The sequence below is a fragment of the Adiantum capillus-veneris genome, chromosome 8, assembly GCF_014529385.1.
Source record: "Adiantum capillus-veneris isolate H3 chromosome 8, ASM1452938v2, whole genome shotgun sequence".
Taxonomy (NCBI): Eukaryota; Viridiplantae; Streptophyta; class Polypodiopsida; order Polypodiales; family Pteridaceae; genus Adiantum; species Adiantum capillus-veneris.
Genome location: NC_140938.1, coordinates 103,586,459 through 103,592,366, shown reverse-complemented (window position 1 = coordinate 103,592,366; position 5,908 = coordinate 103,586,459).

Below are 5,908 nucleotides of genomic sequence, written 5' to 3'. Positions count from 1 at the left end.
TCGATGCTTCAAAAATGCAACATACATCAAAAGAGACTGAAAAGTCCACTCACGAGCTATTGCCAATTGGTACTACGTCATGTAGCGTAGATGTTGAGAAATCCATGCTTACAATTATATTGGATTTAAATGGTCTATTGTTGAAACGTTCCCCTCAACCATCCTCACACCACAACTCAGTGCAAATGGATTCAAAAAGATATATTATACTCAGGCCAGGTTGCATCCAATTCTTGAAGACTATTTTACAAAGGTTTAATGTTGCAATTTGGTCGACAGCTACTAGGAATAATGTGTATCAAATCCTTGCAGCACTAAACAACTTAGCTGAGGATACATTGCCTTTCTTTGCAATTTGGTTGCAAGATGTTTGCTACACCGCTCAAACTCAAAAATTGTTTAGACCCGACAATCCAAACGTTGAGGCAATGTTCAAGCCTCTAGCCAAAATTGCCATGGGGTTTGAATGTGATCCACAAAGAACAGTGCTTATTGATGACTCTCCTTACAAGGGATGTATTTCACTAGCAAACAATTGCATTTTTCCACCACAATTTGATGCTGAGAAGATGGTTGACAATATGCTCTTGGAGGAGCTACTGCCATACTTGATTCATCTTGATGAGAGAAGGGATGTGCGTGATTTAATTGCTTCTAATCGTTATGGAGAACCTATAGTGACAAATGATAGTGAATACAAACAAATCATGGAGTATTGGAAGCAGAAAAATGATGTTTGGTCAGCTAAGGTGTTCTTTACAAGAAGAATACCACCTGCAAAAGGTGACAGAGATGAAACTATCATTGAAGATGCAAGTGACACAAGCCACCGCAATGAAATGAGAAGAGCCCAAATACAAGAGATCTTGGCAAAGGAGCGTACACCCATTGAAAGCATGAAGGCGTCACAATTGACCACTTTAGCTAGGCAATTGGGTTGTAACACAAAAGGAGTTTTGAAGGCAACCACAGCAAAGGCTTATATAAATAAGGTGAAAGCTGAGAACAATCTTCTAAGGCTGGATAGAAAGCAACCCTAAGGTACTAGTGACATGTCATATATTCTTGATACACATGCTTGAACACTCATGTGCATGGTATCTAACAAATCTTTCTTTTTATTCCTTCTTGCAGGATCTTACAAAGGATACTACTAGATGGAGCTCAATCAATAGAGATTTTGATATTTTTGCTCAAAATAATGAAGCAGTCACCTACATTTTTTGTTTATCAATTTCTTGAGAGACTTTATTTTAGTTTGTAATCATCAAATGAAATGAAAAGTATCCTTCTTATTAAGATTGTTGATCTTTTTCTTGTTCAAACCTTTCAATTGTGATTTATAGTTTTGTTAGCATGAGATTGTGCTTTTTTAGTTTGAAAAAAACTGTCAAAGATCCAAGTCTTTTTGGCTTTACTTAAGTTATTAATTGTGAAAGATCCAAGCCTTTTTTCTTTACTTAAGTTATTGATTGCCTATGTAATAGTCCTTAAAACAATATCGGATGGCTTTCTTGCTCCCATGTCTCACATTGGTCTTTAGGTAAGACAAGTGGTGACCTTGAAAGTATGGTCTCATATCTCGATCAAGTGAAGAGACATGAAGCTTAAATATCACTACTATGTATCTAGTGTTAAACTCCATCGAGACAAAGACTAGATAGCCAAATTGCAGTCGAGTTTAAGTGAAAAATCCATTTGAGCTAAGGTAAAACTTATAGTGCCTCATTTTTCTAGGATTCTACCCCATCAAGAAAGTTATAATCTAGCACAAACCAATTAAGACTCTTTTGGAGCCTAGATAGGACAATTCGTGGAACTTATGAAACTTATTATTGAGTTAGAGTCTAGTTTAGATAAGCAAAAGATCTTCAAACCAGCACTTGGTCTTACTATTCAATATTCAAAGTCCCTTGAGGCTAACAAATTACATACCCACTTGTAACCTAACTAATGAGTAATTATATAGATCTAAGCAAGTATATATAATGAGTCTTCAAACTAATAATCCAAGGGAAGAGAGTAGCAAGGTCCACTACTTGTCCAAGCTCAGCTCTAGACAACATAGAAAGATGCTAGTTCTACTAATTGTCTAATTATAGGCATGGAGAAATGATAGAAGGTTGACCACTTGTCCAACCTATCATCTCTAGTAAGATGGGAGGTTTGGCCTTAAGATTCACCATGTAACCAACCTATACATCATTGTATTATGAAGAGTAAAAAAGCAAAGCTCCACCACTTGTCCAAGCTAGTTCTAAAATCCACATGGAGATAAGCAAGCTCCACCATTTGTCGAATCTCTCTTCCATTAAAACATGAAAAAACTCATCTATGTTGTACAGGGGGACTTTTTTCCAAGGTCCACCACTTGTCCAAGCTAGGATCCCTAGTAGCACGAGTGGTTTGGTCTCAAGATACACCACTTGTACACTCTATGTCATTATATTAAGAAGAACTATGTATTAAGGTCCACCACTTGTCCAACCTATAAGGTTATATCTTAAATGGTATCCTTTCTCACCACTTGAAATGCCCATGATATGTTTTACACGGGGGTTTCATTCCAAGGTCCACCACTTGTCCAAGCTAACTCTATTCAAACATAGAGAGAAGCAAAGGTCCACCACTTGTCCAAGCTAACTCTATTCAAACATAGAGAGAAGCAAAGGTTCACCACTTGTCAAAGCTAGGCTCCGTTGAAGTATGGAGAGAAGTAACCTCCATCATTTTTCCAAGATAGGTGCCATTCAAACATGGAAAGAATCAAGATCTACCATGTCTCCGAGATTCTAGGCTCCATTGAAACACCCTAAAACCATGATATTTTGTACATGGGGTGTTTACATTCAAGGTCTACCACTTCTCTAACGTATTATACCTAGTAGCATGAGTGATTTGGTCTTAAGATTCACCACTTATCCACTCTATGTCATTATATTAAGAATAACTGGGTGTTAAGGTCCACCACTTGTCCAACCTATAAGGGTATATCTTAAATGGTATCCTTCACCACTTGTCAAGGTCCATCACCACTTTTCCAACCTATAAGGTTATATCTTGAATGATATTTTTCCTCATCACTTGTAATGTCCATGCTATGTTTTACAAAGGGGTTTTGTTCCAAGACCCACCACTTGTCCAAGCTAACTCCATTAAAACATAGAGAGAAGCAAAGGTCCACCACTTGTCCAAGATAGGCTCCATTGAAACATGGAGAGAAGGATGATCCACCATTTCTCCAAGATAGGTTCCATTGAAACATTGAGAGAAGCAATCTCCACCATGTCTCCAAGCTAGGCTCCATTGAAATACCCTAAACCCATAATTTTGTACATGAGGGGTTTACATTCAAGGTCCACCACTTGTCCAACCTATTATCCCTAGTAGCAAGAGTGGTTTGGTCTCAAGATTCACCACTTGTACACTCTATGTCATTATATTAAGAAGAAATATGTGTTAAAGTCCACCACTTGTCCAGCCTATAAGGTTATATTTTAAATAGTATCCTTTCTCACCACTTGAAATGCCCATGATATGTTTTACATGGGGGTTTCATTCCAAGGTCCACCACTTTTCCAAGCTAACTCTATTAAAACATATAGAGAAAGAAAGGTCCACCACTTATCCAAGCTAGGCTCATTGAAACATGGAGAGAAGGAACCTCCACTGTTTCTCCTAGATAGGCTCCATTGAAACATGGAGAGAAATAAGCTCCACCATGTCTCCAAGTTGCTAGGCTCCATTGAAATACCCAATACCCATAATTTTTTGTACATGGGGGGTTTACATTCAAGGTTCACCACTTGTCCACTCTATGTCATTATATTAAGAGGAATTAGGTGTTAAGGTCCACCACTTGTCCAACCTATAATGTTATAGCTTGAATGGTATTTTTTCTCACCACTTGTAATGCCCATGACATGATTTACATGGGGGTTTTGCTCCAAGGTACACCACTTATCCAAGATAAATCTATTGAAACATAGAGAGAAACAAAGGTCCACCACTTTTCCAAGCTAGGCTGCATTGAAACATGGACCTTAATACCAGATTATTTCTAGTAGCATGAGTGATATTTTGTACATGGGGCATTTACATTCAAGGTCCACCACTTGTCCAACCTATTTCCCTAGTAGGTTTGGTCCCAATTTCACCACTTATCCACTCTATGTCATTATATTAAGAATAATTGGGTGTTAAGGTCCACCACTTGTCCAACCTATAAGGTTATATATTGAATGGTATTTTTTCTCACCACTTGTAATGCCCATGATATGTTTTACATGGGGTTTTTGTTCAAGGTCCACCACTTTTCCAAGATAACTCTATTTAAACATAGAGAGAAACAAAGGTCCACCACTTGTCCAAGCTAGGCTCCATTGAAACATGGAGAGAATGATGCTGCACCATTTATCCAAGATAGGCTGCATTGAAACATGGAGAGAAGCAAGCTTTACCATGTTTCCAAGCTAGGATCCATTGAAACACTCTAGGGGGTTTTATTTCAAGGCCCACCACTTGTTTAACCTATTATCCCTAGTAGCATGAGTGGTTTGGTTTCAAGATTCACCACTTGTACACTCTATGTCATTATATTGTGTTAAGGTCCACCACTTGTCCAACCTATAAGGTTATATCTTAAATGGTATCCTTTCTCGCCACTTGAAATGCCCATGATATGTTTTACATGGGAGTTTCATTCCAAGATCCACCACTTGTCCAAGCTAACCATATTCAAACATAGAGAGAAACAAAGGTCCACGACTTGTCCAAGCTAGGCTCCATTGAAACATGGAGAGAAGGAACCTCCACCATTTCTCTTAGATAGGCTCCATTAAAACATGGAGAGAAGTAAGTTCCACCATGTCTCCAAGATGCTAGGCTCCATTGAAATACGCAAAACCCATGATATTTTGTACATGGGTGATTTACATTCAAGGTCAACCATTTCTCCAACCTATTATCCCTAGTAGGTTTGGTCTCACAATTCACCACTTTTCCACTATATGTCATTATAATAAGAGGAATTGGGTGCTAAGGTCCACCACTTGTCCAGCCTTTAAGGTTATACCTTGAATGGTATTTTTTCTCACCACTTGTAATGCCCATGACATGCTTTACATGGGGGTTTTGTTCCAAGGTTCACCACTTGTCCAAGCAAATTCTATTGAAACATAGAGAGAAACAAAGGTCCACCACTTTTCCAAGCTAGGCTCCATTGAAACATGGACCTTAATACCAAATTATTCCTAGTAGCATGAGTAATATTTTGTACATGGGGGGTTTGCATTCAAGGTCCACCACTTGTCCAACGTACTTTTCCTAGTAGGTTTGGTCGCAAGATTCACCACTTGTCCACTCTATGTCATTATATTAATAATAATTGGGTGTTAAGGTCCACCACTTTTCCAACCTATAAGGTTATATATTGAATGGTATTTTTTCCTCACCACTTGTAATGTCCATGATATGTTTTACATGGGGATTTTGTTCCAAGGTCCACCACTTGTCCAAGCTAAATCTGTTCAAACATAGAGAGAAACAAACATGCACCACTTGTCCAAGGTAGGCTCCATTGAAACATGGAGAGAATGATGCTCCACCATTTATCCAATATAGACTCCATTGAAACATGGAGAGAAGTAAGCTCCACCATGTTTCCAAGATGCTAGAGTCCATTGAAATACCCAAAACCCCTGATACTTTGTACATGGGGGGTTTACATTCAAGGTCCACCACTTGTCCAACCTATAATCCCTAGTAGCATGAGTGGCTTGGTCTCAGGATTCACCACTTGTCCACTCTATATCATTATATTAAGAAAAATTGGGTTTCCATATCTAAATGGATCTTTGCTTGGATAAGTGGTAGACCTTGAGACCTAAATACCCATTCTACACTAGAG